This window comes from Equus caballus, chromosome 21 (assembly GCF_041296265.1).
Source record: "Equus caballus isolate H_3958 breed thoroughbred chromosome 21, TB-T2T, whole genome shotgun sequence".
In the NCBI taxonomy this organism is placed as follows: domain Eukaryota; kingdom Metazoa; phylum Chordata; class Mammalia; order Perissodactyla; family Equidae; genus Equus; species Equus caballus.
The window spans coordinates 58,316,600-58,330,595 of NC_091704.1; the positions used below are offsets into that span (position 1 = coordinate 58,316,600).

General features: G+C 40.2%; 1 protein-coding gene across 2 annotated transcripts in view; it reads right to left on the reverse strand.

Annotated features, from left to right (window-relative positions):
* The window catches only part of BASP1 (brain abundant membrane attached signal protein 1), a 55,189-nt gene that overhangs the window by 40,212 nt on the left and 981 nt on the right, over nucleotides 1-13,996 (reverse strand). The window contains exon 1 of one of the 2 annotated variants that reach the window (XM_023625818.2): nucleotides 3,724-3,934. The exons of the other annotated variant lie outside the window; for it this stretch is intronic. The gene's annotated coding sequence lies outside the window, so the exon portion shown is untranslated. Of the gene's footprint in view, nucleotides 1-3,723; nucleotides 3,935-13,996 lie in introns of those variants that run through there. 2 annotated transcript variants of the gene reach the window in all.

A 13,996-nucleotide genomic window follows, 5' to 3' on the forward strand; every position in this document is an offset into this window, starting at 1 on the left:
AAAACACTGTGATGTTTGCTAAAGGTTCATCGTGAGCTGATTCCTGGATGTGAAAGTAAGGCAGGGGACAACATTCTGAAATATGCCTTCTTTGTATAGCATGACGTCAAACGGCCATGAAACATGCCCTTCCGTGCATTCAGCCATTTGCGGGACCACAGGTTCTGTGCTAGAAACTGAGATCTGAAGAACAAAGCAAGATCCGGACCTGGAGGAACTCACAATTTAGAGTTAGTGGTCACGGCTCAGAACCAGGACTAGATTCACATTTACTTCGTTAGGTTTATAATCCGCTAATGTGTAAAGATTTAGAACCACATGCACATCAGGGGGCACTTCACAAAGGCTGTTACAAAAATGCGTTGGTTAAGTTGCTCAATATGATTGATTTGGCTGGACCCATGATATTCAGTTACTTGGAAGAAGGATGAGGACCGTAACTACAATCAGCCCCAGCTGTCACTCATTGTGCTTTATTTCTGAAAAGATCTCACAGTGTAATACTACTCGTTTCCCAAAAATAATATACGATTTCATTCTTCCTTGGAGAATGCACCTTGGGAGGAAGTTTAGATGCACGAGCCATTAGTACTAATTACACATAATGTCTCAGGGCTTTAGAACAATTATTACCAAGGTTACTGCCTGGAAACAGAATAATTACACTAATTGGAGTTCATCAGATATTTATCTTCACGGTAAGCACAACTGATGAGGTAAAATTTCGTGCCCATAAATGGAAGTCATCTCAGCCGCCAAAGGTGACTTTCAGAAGACATACGCCCTCCATGAATATAATGTACTGTAGGCAACCTTTGATGGTGAACAAATATGGAGTGCCTGGTAGGTATCAGAAGGTTATAGAACACTGTTATGGGTCAACAAACGGACACATCCCTGCCTCCTGGGTCTTTTCATCAAGAGGAGTGGAGACATTAAACAATCACATCAGTTGTGATAAGTGCAGAGATAAAAATGCCAAGTGCTTTGAAAGGTGTGGGGACAGTCAAGAAAGGGGTCTCTGAGAGAGTGGCATAGAAGCTGAGGAATACTTGAACAGTGAGAAAAAGATTATTCCAGGCAGAAGGAACAGTAGGAAAGAGCTTGGAGCACCGAGAAAACTGAAAGGTGGGCCACGTGGCTGGAGAACAAAGATTGGGTGAGAGAGGGAGAATGAAAGGAAGATGAAGAGGAAAACAGAAGGTGAATGTGCAAGAGCTGGAAGATCAGCAAAGGCTTTGGAGACAGTCATATGCTGCATGATGACACTTCGGTCAATGATGGACCGCATATACGACGGTGGGTCCATAAAATTAGGACCATGTAGCCCAGGTATGTAGTAGGCTATACCATCTAGCTGTGTGAAAGTGCACTCTATGAAGTTCGCACAACAAATCACCTAACGATGCATTTCTCAGAATGTATCCCTGTTGTTAAGCGACGCACAACTATATTTTATTTTAAATGTAAGAGGAAGTCATGATACAAAGTCTTAGGCACAGGAATGCCATGCTTAGATTTAGACAAGCATTAAGGCAGTAATCAAGGAGAGAAAGAAGTTTCACCAGGTTCATCGCTTAGAGTAGAGAGAAATGGAGAGATGTGAGCGATAATTACAAGGTAGACTTGATGGAGCTTTGTTACCATGAAGAGCCCAGTTTTCTGGAATGAATGGAAGCAGATGTGATTGACCAAGAAAGTGAGCACGAAAAGAGGACCATGGACATTGGCTTGCAACTAGATGTAACATAAATTAAAGAGTTAAAATAAAAAACTTCTTCAGGAACTCACATCATACGTTTTATGCAGAAAATAATTTACCAGTGAAATTTCTTAGGAAAGATATTAAATAGAACCAACTTTCAATTATTTTAGGGCCAGTGCTTTATCTGATGTACTAAAACTGAATTGTTATATTCAATTAGACTGTGGATTAAGGAGGTAATCTTGTTAGAGACATAGTTAACACAACAGGATGTGGCCTGAAATTTGAAACAGAAAAGTGATGACTGAATCATCTGAGGGGGCGCAAAGGTTGTAAGTTACTTTTTTAAAGAGTCTCTCAAACGTGGTCAGAGTAGACGCAGCCACATCCACATTTGTGAAGAATGCCCCTCAAAGGATCCCTTAAGTATCACTACTTGTTTTATTGCTTGGAAAGGCCCAAAAATTCATTAGCCTTGATTTTTGTAGTCATCAAAGACTTCATGTGATTCCTGACACTACTTACTTCCCACTCCTAAGTGCCTCGCTGTGCAGAAGCCTATTAAAACTCCAACCACTTTTCCCACACCTGCTTTTGTTAAAGCCTCTATCTTCTAACGTCTTCAAGTCTCCATCCAATAAAACTTGCCCCACAGTAAGTTTCTCCATGGTGAATCCCTACCAATAAGCAAAGATGCTAGAACAGGATTTTAAACCGGCCTACACATCTGGTCAACTAGAATTAGAAGGGTTCTTTACCATTGCCACTATTGGTAGGAGATTTTAAAATAGGCATTCCCAGAATAATTCTATTTTAATTTACTCAAGATAGCTAGTTCTTTACACTACATGCACTAAGTAAATCCTCCTCTCTTCCTTTATTCACTCTCTTGTAATATTTGAGTCCATGGATAACCAAATGGCAAAGTCTTCAGACAGAGGGAAAGCATAATAATATAATGCTAGAATGAAAAATAAGTTTCACATGTTAATGCCTATTGATTGCTGGCGACTCCCTAGAACACTGTGTTGGGCAAGATTCTGAAGCCTCTTCCACGTGCCCCTGTCCATCATGAGCACAACAGAAGGAGTGGTACCTGCATACACCATTTGCCATCTACAGGACAATGAAGCCACAGAAATATGACTTTGAATCTCATACCAGGCTCTATCTTTTCTAGCAATGTGAATCTTAGGGAAATCAACTTCTCTGCATCTCATGTGTCAAAAGGGGACACTTATGCTTGCCCCACATGGATTCTTGTGGCTTAAACAAGGGTTTCAAGTGTATTTGATTCTCGTCAGCCACCCCCCACTTCTTAAGGGCAGGGACAAGAGAAGCAGCATTTTGTACAGGAGCTTCAAATGTTCTCCACCACAAACCACTCATCCTAAAATGCAATGTGAATTGTTATGGGCTAAGTTGCGTTCCCCTAATATTTCCGTGTTGAAGCCCTCACCTCCAGGACCTCAAAATGTGACTGTATTTGGAGACAGGGCCTTTAAAGAGGTGATTAAGTTAAAATGAGGCCATTAGGGTGGGCCTTAATCCAATAGGACTGGTGTCCTTATAAAAAAGAGATTAGGATACGCTGGAAGAGACATCAGGGATGCATGAGTGGACACAAGACCCTGTGAGGACGCAGCGAGAAGGTGGATGTCTGCAAGCCAAAGAGAGAGAGATCTCAGAAGGAACTAAACCTGTAACACCTTGATTTTGGAGTTCTAGCCTCAATAACTGTGAGAAAATCGATGTCTGACATTTAAGCCAACCAGTCCGCGGTATTTTGTTATGGCAGCTCCAGCAGGATAATACAGGAACAAGCACTGGTGCCTTCTCCCACTTCTGTTACTGCACATGCATCTCCACCCTCTCCTACCCCTTCGCTTCCTCCTCGCATGCTCTATTCTCCTTTCTTCCCTGCAAACCTACAAGGAGGGGGTGGTGGGGCCGAGAAACAAGAGGTCATTGACTACTGATCTAGAATGCTATAGTTTTGCTTCCTGTATCATACTTACCAGAAATCCTGCCCACGCAAGGGGATTCCAGACACTCCTGGGAACAGAAAGGAACGGGGTTCCCCTCTCTCCCTAAAGAAACATGGCTGCGAATGACCATCTGACACTTCCCTCAAGTGTAGCCATTTCCTCCTTTTCAGAGGGTTTTACAAACCTCATTATAACAAGAAATGTATTGCTCACATATGCCTCTCCCTCTCGAGATTGGACTGTTTAATTAGGTAGGGAGGTAGTTAAATGTGTTATCAGAATCAGATTTAAATAGAAATGTGTGCCCAGCCAATGAAACATCACACTCACCACCGTACGTATTTCTAGCGGTTAGATATTTTCTCTACCAGGTAAACTATGCAAACAATTGCTAACATGTCAGGGCTTGCTGGTTTGCCATGCTGGGTGCTGCTAATACTAACAACTATCCAAATAGCCTAAGGGTTTGGGTTCTGTTTTGTTTTGTTTTTTTAAGATATATCTCCCCCAGTTCACACCCTTTTCCAACAGGAATCACACCCAACTCCAAAGTGACTTGAGTTTTGGTCACTGCCCTTAGAAACAGCAATAGCATTTTTTGCAGTATTATATCATTCTGGACTTCTTGGCCCTTTATCTGAGATTCTTGGCTATCCCACCACAGAAACGACAAAGGATCCTCCTTTGGTAGTATGCTGATCCCATGGGGATCAATTGAGGAATGAGACTCACAAGGAGTGGGGCTCTTGGTGTAAAGAACGCAAGTTAAGTGGGTACCATGAGCACATCTGTCCTAATTTGCCAAACACTTCCTAGAACCACCACTTCTTCTCCCCTTAACATTGTAATATTTGTTGCTGGAAATAAAGATACAGTCAAAGAATGTGTTACTATTGAAAGCATGGAAGTTTTTAAAGTACCACAAAGTGATAATTTTTAAGCAGGAAGGGTTAATTAACATGGTTGGGTGAGGAGCAGAGAAGTGAAGCCTACTGACATTTAAATTTGCTTCTTTGTTAAATTCACTTTTTGCTACATTTTCTTCAATCAGAGTTAGTAGTAAATTCAAAATAATATCTTAGAACCATTAATAGAATTCCTTTCCCATTGAGAGTTTATTCCATTTAAAACTACAACTCTTACCTTCGTTAAACCATGTGTTATAATCCCATTGCGCAGTTACTTCTGTCTGCATCGTGGCCAGTTGAGTTCCCCTGGGATGACCCCCACACCCAACCACCCAGGAGACTTAACACGGATGAAAGCAAAGCCAAGCTCTCCAGATGGTGGAAATAAAGCGAATTAGAATAGAAAGGGTGGAGGTGAATGGAGTAAACTATCGATGTTTTTGTCTCTTCCAGTAGTTAACCACTGGATTGGATGAGGCAGAAGAGTAACATTCAGATGTGAGTTACGTGAAGAAACACATACCTGGGAAACCATCATCAATCTTGTATTAACAACCTTCTGGAGAACATCCAAACATTTGTTACTATTTGTCTGAAAACCAAACACTGAATGTTCTGGAACCAGGTTTCTAAAGACCAGTTGGGTGAGCCCTGGCAATTCAAAGCTTGAGGTCTCAACAAAAGATCACCAGGGCTACCGGTGAAACCCTAGTGCCACAATAAACCTCCTGTGAATAGGGTGGTATTCACCAGGTCTGGGGATCATGAGAAGCCCAGGAGCTACTGCTACCACCAACTGTTAATTTTCCTTAAGAAAATGAGTCACTGAGAGAAGATTTCAGAACACCTTATTTAATTATATCAATGTCTTTGGTAAATATCCAAGTGGCCACATAACCTCACCCCATTTTCTTGATGAATTGCAAGCTAAAGAAGGGGAGAACGTCATCTTGAAACTCTTTCCTGTAAATAACTGATTTCTCTAGGTATTCCTTTTCCACAATCATTTTAAATGTGCCTAAGGTAAATACAGACACTGTTATCCCTTACTGAAACAGCTGAGGACATTTGAAAAGGTCAAAGACAGCAAAATATTCCTATAGCCCCTACAGTTTCCAAGACAAGCTCAGAGAAGCTTAAGACAATACTTTATGAAGACCCAACAATTCCGAGGAGACTTGTCTTCTAAATTTCCTTAAGAAACAGGGATGTTCTCACAGTTACTGGATGGTTGCTATTGTTTTCCCTTTTGATATACTATTTCCCCAATTAGAGCTTGTTAATACTTAACTTGGCTATTTTATTAGTCTACATGGTAATGGTGTTTTGAACAGCTGTCAATGGATAAATGTTGTAGGTCTTTTCAAAATCACTGTGCCAGGCAATCCAGGAGACTCGTAATTTAGAAAGCTCAGCTAGGCAAAGCTGCTCTCTAACATTTATTTCTTCATAAACTTAAAAAAGAGATTTAATTTCGGTTTGCCTTAGGAATATATCCATTTCTGAACCTGCAAAACTGTAATAATTAACAGCATTATAAAAACTGTGAAGTCATTTATTTATTGCAGGTTTCCCTGGAAAAACGTAAATTCATCAAAGCTTATTCTCCACTTTGAAATGTCTAAATAGATCATTTTAAATATGAAATTAAATTTTGTCTCATCTAAAACTAAACTTTTCAGCTTCTCTAAACATAATGCACATAAACAGTTTACACTGCTAAAATCAAACATCCAAATATTAAGCTTTATTAAGTGTTTTCTTAACAACTTAAGTACTTCAAGTTCCCTATTTTGGTGACTACTTCAGAAAGTTACAGCTCTTTTAAACCTCTAAATCAGCCCAAATACTATAAATGATAATTCTAAAGAAAAAAGTTTAAACCTCGTGTTTTATTCAGCTGTCAAACCCGTAAGCCAGATAACACCAGTAATCGGCACAAAAGTTCATGGCCATCCATCACCTCTCCACAACACTGTGCACACTGGATCTTCCAAAAGATTCCCGATCACTTCCAGGGCACGATGCTTGACTGTTCCACTTGCTCTACAGCCCCCAAATTAGTGTGAAACCAACTGGCTGTCTTTGCAAACATGTATGCTCCATCCGCAGCCCCCTAACTCTGCACCACTGTTCATCTTAGGAGGAAAACAAAGATATGACACAAAAACTTAGTTTTATGGGCAAAGTTAGCTTAATGCATGCCATAAATTCTTTGGCATATGGAGGAAATCACATGCTTATTAAAGTAAGAAGCAAAGAGAGATGAGTCAAGGTCGAAAGATGGCTCGTAGTTAAGTAATAGGTAATAACTGGAGATAAGGGACACATGTAGTGGATCAAAAGGCAGAAGACGTGCTCTCTTGCAGGAGAGGGGAGAGGGCAGCAGGGAGAGACACAGGATCAGGACTGGATTCTCAAAAATGACACCAGGGTAAAAGAATGGTAGGAATTTTTTTAAGCTGCAGACAATGAGTAAGAGTTTGACTCAATTAGACAGAAGGGAAGGGCAGTAGGAATGAGGCTTCACTGGGAAATAACCCGGGTTTCCACTCAGCTACTAAACTAGATCCTGGGACCTTGAGTGAGCCACTAACTTTGCTAAGATCCTTTTGAGTTCCAAAATAACTCATGAGTTTTCAAATCTTCTGTCATGTTGACACAGGTATTTACAAAAGACTTAGGTTGTAGTTAGGAGAGTATTTAAAAGCAGCCACCGACGTTCTGTAAATGAATCCAGCATGGAGGCAGAAGGAAAACAGGTTAACCAATTTAGAGCAACTCTAACTACATAGCTGGAAGAGGGTCAAGAAGTATCTCTGATTAGTATCTCAAAAGTAGGCATTTGAGTGACGACTTTCACCCATGAAGTGTAATGAGGACAGTGAAGGGGCCAACCAAGTCCACGTTCCTTTATAGTGCTTATTAAGAGCAGCCACCATCACACCAGAAAAGAAATGACTTAAGAATATTAGCCCATGTGTACTATGACAAGAAGCATTTCTAATCTATAGGTCACAATGTATCTACTGATTAAATACTTATTCTACACTGTATCTCTTCTAGGATAAATAATTTTTCATTGAAGAACTCTGTACAACTCTTTGAATGAAAACTGAAGATGTTAATGTGTTAAAAGGTTATCCATTTTATCCTCAAATGTCCGTATTACATAAGATAAAATGGCCAAGGCTTACAGGAAGTGCAGTGTAGCACTGGCAAGCAGAATAGGGCTAGCAGACATGGATTCAAATTCCATTACTTTCTATTTGCTCCACAATCTTATGTACATTATTTAACCCTCTATTCTTCAATTATTCACAGGTAAAATGCTTCTTACAATTTGTTTGAGGGGTTAAAATTCAATTAGAGCATATGACATACAATAAATAGTCAACAAATGTCAATTTCATCCCTTAACTTCTCCAGATTTAAAAAAACAAAGAACTCTTTGATGGAGGAAGATTTTTAAAAGATGCAACCACCATATCCAAAATGCTTTCCTATAGTGACTGCCTGACAGATAACTAAAATAGAACGTAATTTCCCTCTTGAATCCATGGGATTCAAGACCCGTTTAAAGAAACAATTAAAAAATAATAACCAAAATGAGAATGACTTCACTTTCCTTCAAGAGCAAAATCCAGTGTCCGGAAAGCCAAAAACAAATCATTTGGGCAGATCCCTGAACTAAACACCTAAAAGATTCAAACTGATTTCAGGATCAATCAATCCCCAATATCAAATTCCAGAGAACTTCCTTTTTGTTTTTAAGAGGACATAACGACTAAAATCTCTTGGGGACAATTACTTCCAAAGATTTTTGTCAACAGGTGACATCACATTTACATTCCTTCATAATTCAAGCTTCAGTTTTACTCCTGGGATGGGGGTGGTGGGATGTGGGAAGCTGAAGGGTATACTGTGTCCTTAGAATTTTAAATATCTAAATTGGTTTACATTTATCAATCTTAGTACTTATGAGTAAGACACTCCTTTCAAATGCTAATGAATGCATAGTGATTTAGGACACAACAAAGCCACGTAATTTTAGGAATCGGAATGAATTATGTCTCTACAGTTGAATCCAAGGTCATACAGTTGAGTCTAGATCTTAATATATCAAAACAGGGAACTTTTCTCTGAAGGTCTCTGAAGTTCCAAGAACTTTCACATTTTTTTTTTCATATTATACCAATTCAGTATGGAGGCTGGGGTTGCACCCACTTTGGAATTTAGAAACTAGAACAAGTGGCCTGGCAATATATTCAAGGTATCATAGCTACACACCTGGAGGATGTTTCTAAAACCACAGACTTCTGTGTTCAATCAAGTCCTGTCCAAGGCACTACCAGTGGTCAGTCTGGCAATAATGACCTCTTTGAAACAAGTATATGAATAGTTATAGTCACAGAGAAGGAAGTAAAGACAGCTGGTCCTCTCACCACTTTATGGTGAATGGGCATTCTTAAGGTCACAGAATATGTGTGAGGCATTTAAGTGTTTGCCATTTTCACTTAATCCTTTCAATAACTCTGTATTGTAACCCCCATTTTCTAGATGAGGATTGAGGCACAGAGAAGCTAAGCAATTTGCCAAAGGTCACAAAGCCAGTAAATGGCTGAGACAAGATTCTTAACCCAGGGAATCTGGCCCCTGAATCCAACTCTACCACCCCCCAGCCCTCTTAATCACTCTTTCTAAATAGCATCCTCTCTGCACAATGTACAAACAATGGCTGAAATATATATTTCACAGAAAAGCTCAAAAAACAGACCAACGAAGCCTAGTCATTCCTCCATCATCCAAAATAAACAACAAAAAAATCAACTCAAAAATAAGTTCATAAAATGTTTAAGTGATAAGGAGGAAATATATCGCGTAAATGCTTTGCCTTCCCCACTGAACACCGTTTTCCTATATTATCTTGAAATGTTTCCTTATGCCCTGGGTCCCTGTTGTGCTGGCAGATGGTTTCTATTTCTAAATCTCTAAAACTTTCAGGAATTTATTCCTAGACTTCGAAGCCTGCTTAATCACAACCTCCCCTCTAGTCACAAAACTTCTGCTTTCCCTGTTTTTGTGCAAAAAATCTATGACCTTTGGAAAGCCTAATGTTTTTAAGTTATTTAAATCCTTAGGGTGCAGAAGAAGGAAAACACACTATGAGACTCTCTCTGGATCCCATTTCTGACTTCCAGAGGGACAAAGAGAACGCTGTTTAATCACAGTGCCTCTTAAGCTTGTGTCTTCTCAAAACTACAATTTACCTATATCCTGGGAAGAATGTGATTCTGTATGATTATCTTTTACTCTTGATAAGGTTCACTGGACAATTTTCCTCACGTGACACTTAATAGATGTCTGTCTTAATAGCGGTGGAGGGAATGACATTTAACAAAAACCCTCCTTTGGCAAGCTGGGAACTTCTGTGGTTTTAAGGACTATCCCTGTATTTTCCCAAAAGAATTTTTTAAAAAATCTCTTGAGTTATATAAGCAGCCATGGGAAATTCAACGCGGGTGGCCATCCTGGCTTCATTTAATCCACTTTTGAGAAATTCCCATACGGTATCTCACAACAGTTCAAACAGGTATGTACACGAGGACAGTAGTTAGCAATTATGATATCTGAGCATCTTTGGGATTGAAATATCCTATTTCTGACTGAATACACCAAAACCCTCAGGTCTTGATTAATCAGTGTGGAACAAAAATACAGCTCAATATACAGAAATTAGTTAGTGATATCAATCACATTGGCTGCGTTGAAAATGCAGACTGAAAAGTTCAAGCGGCCCCTAAGAGGCAGCCATTGTACTCATACACTTCTTAGCCCAATGTGTGGTCCTTATTATAACCAGAAAATAGGTATTATTATCACAATTTTACAATTGAAGAAAGTGAAATTCAGAAAGGTTTGAAGTAATTTGCCCAAAAAGGCCTACCCAGCGCCTAGAAATTTTGAACCCCAGTTTCTTTCCACTATGCCCCAGGAGATCTCCCCTAAAGAAACACCTCCTCAAAACACATCAAGAGTATTTTCTCTTTAAAGAAAATTCTGACTATTCACAGCCTCAGAGTTATTTCCTGATGTTTCTCCACCATAATTAAGCCAAAGAGTAAAGTTCATGTTGCATTGGGTTATCTAGTCTTAAAAGATGGAATAAATAGAAAGGATTGAAGGAGTTGAGAAAACTTAATAAAATGACAGATTCTGCACCCATTCCCCCGAGAATGTACCACTTGTCTCTAAACTCAGGGTTTTTCCTTAGCAGTTACCTGGTTCCCAGTTTACCAGCTAAAACAATCATTAAGATAATCTTTTGATAAAGAAGGTATAAAATGAGTAGGTGAAAATTATATATAAGAAAGTTGAGGCCTAAGCAAATCAAAGCGTTTCTTTCAATAGAATCAGACACCAAAGGCAACTGCTTTTGATAAATACTAGTGGACAGGCCTTTTTTTGATAATTTTCAAAACAAAATTTTACAAGAGATCACAAAAATAAGACAGAACAATTTTATAAATCCTTTATTTAGAAAACATCGTTTATTACAGCTTTTCAATTTCAGTTAATAGTTCATGTGAGTTTTTAAGCCCGTAAATGAACATCTTAATTTAAGATGCTCAATGCAATCCATTTGTTTTAGGGGAACACTGGTAGAAACCGGAAACGAGCTTCTTAGTAGACTAACGAGGCCCCCCTTTCACATCCACATTTAGAAAGAAAACTGATTATTTTCCAAAAGCCAATATGAAGCACTATAAAATAATATTCTATACCAACTAGTTTAGTTTCATATCATTAATAAGATTTTATTTTATAGCACATGTATATATCCGTGTGTGTGTGTGTGTACACGTGTATATACATGGCGCCTTAATTGCTTTAAAAAATGGTTTTTGGATTTTGCAATTTTTTACAAAACTACAGTGAATAGCACAGACATCCATCTTACAGTGACCAAATCTCCCCCAAATGTAAGTTTTTCATACTCCAATTATCTTGACCATGGAATGAAAATGGTTTGAAATTATTCTTGAAGTGAAATTTTTTAAAAAATACACATAAACTAAAGAGGCAGAACCCATCACATCTTAGACTATAACACGGTTTGTTCTGGTAAATCAGGAAGATTACAAAGATGGCTCCAAGGAGAGGGAGCCAAAGCCCTCAGGGCTCTCCCATTGGACATTCAAATTAGGGTGGTCTGGTGGGAGAGAAGGCTTTCTTTGGCATGCCCCCTTGAGAGCATGAGAGCCAGTCAAGGACAGAAATGCCACTGTCGACAGAGTCCTTGTTGGCGCATTTCGTCAAAAGGCCCAATTAGCTCCCTTTTTCCATCTGCTGAGACTTGTCAAAGCTAGCTGGATAAAAGAATAAGGTCACTGATCATTTTTAAAATTCCACTGAAAAATTATCTCGCTCAAAAACATAAGACTCATCGAATTCGGAGTATATTGGTATATATTTGCTATTGAACTTGGTCTATACTCCAATGCCTCCCTCCCTCAGAAACATAACGTAAAAGAAACGAAAAAAAACTCCATATAGCCCTCTAAACCATAAAAAAACCACTCCATACTAAAGAATAGAGAGCATTACCAAGCAGCGACCCTACCAAGGATAGGCCTGATATGCTGAATTTGGTCAATATCAAGTTTTTATTAAAAGGAACAAAAGAGATGATTTCCATTTTCCTGCCATGTGTTGTCCTACCACGGTATACTGAGAATACTTAAGCATAAAATTCTTCTAAGCATAATGTACCATTGCAAAAATATTAATATTTAGCTCCTATTTTATACATACAACGTCTTCTTTTAGATGGTAGAACAAACTAGCCCAAAAAGGAATCTAAAGGGCCATAAGCTGGATAATGTATCGCCGGAAAGAAAATCAGCCACCAAAGGTATATATACATATATGGCTTCTGTTAGAAATTGCCAAGAAAAGCAAGCCTTACGAACTTAATCAACCATCTTCATCCTGGCAGCCCTGGCTGCCTTCTTTTTCCCCTGTCAGTGGATTTCCATCTCCATGGGGTTCTCCTTTTGGGATTCCTAATTAAACAATGAGGTAGAAATCCAGAGAAAACAGACAGGGTTAGGATGCTGACAAGGTAACCATTTTCTCTGCTCTGGGTCGTGTAGGCCATCTTGTTCGTATAAAAGCCAAAACGTCTTAATTTTTCCAACTAGTGACACTAGGGGCAATACCCACTGTCAGTTTTGAGATCAATGTCCCTTGATCAAATGACCCGCAGTAAAAATCTGTCAGACAAACGGTTAATTGATGCAAATTAAGAGAGCCCATCACTGCGGTGCAGTATGTTAAAGGAAAAAGAACAATGGAGAGCAGTAAAAAGGAAAATAGCAGTGTGCGGCTACAAAAATATTTAATCCAGTTTGCTCTCATCATAAAGGCTAAATTTTTCGTCAGTTGAAATCGCTGAAGAAGGCAAAAGATGAGAGAGAGCCTGGGACAGAAGAAACACACACACGGGGGGCGGGGGAGACTGTCACTTGCGTCCGAGGGTCTCACACAACATTTAGGGCAAACGCCTTTGTTCCTCGGCTTAGGAAAGGACTGGGTGGGTGGGTGATGGAGAGATCAGATGGGGCTGCCGGGGCCCTCCACACCCTGCTCTCCGGCGCATGCGCGAGGCCAAGACAAAGGAATAGGTAATTACAGTCCCGATTCATTCATTTTGCCCGCAGTACTGGGGATCTGTTAGCCCTGGCTGTAATCCCGGCGTGGAGGGGGGGGGAGGGGGGGCGGGGGTGTTGATCCACACCCCTATAGCAGGAAGACCACCTCGATGCTAGTGTTTGATTTTAACCCGCCACACGTGTGCTAGTGGCCTCGCGGGAGACCGAGGTATGTCAATCCTGTTCAAGGTACTAAAAATGCACCCATGTGCGCTGTGCTAATTTCAGCAGGGTGAAAATTACACAGGCAAAGGCTGTCCACGGAGTTCGTTTCAAGGCGGAAATGTCTCTGGGGAAGCAGATAAGGAGCCGAGCCAAGCGTTCGATGAATATTCATGAAAAGAATGCGGTTTGTAGCCGCGCATTGTGTGTGTGTGATCGGATCCAGGGATTCTGCAATTTTTATTTTTCGGGAGAGGGGGAGCAGTGGGGCTGGGAGGGGGGAACAGGAACCGGGCGTAGGGTTTCAGCGTTAGCGCTTTAGGCGAAACCTGCTAAACTCCAAACCTTCGCTCACAGCGGCGCTGGGCCGTTAGGGGCCGCGCGCTGTCAGGTTCAAGCTCACACCCTCCGAGCCGGGGCCGCGCGGGTGGACGCATTCGGTGCATTCTCTGAACCGAAGACTCCAAAAAAGAAAACGCTCAGAGGTAGCCCACAGATTAGCGGGGAGGCAATTCAGCC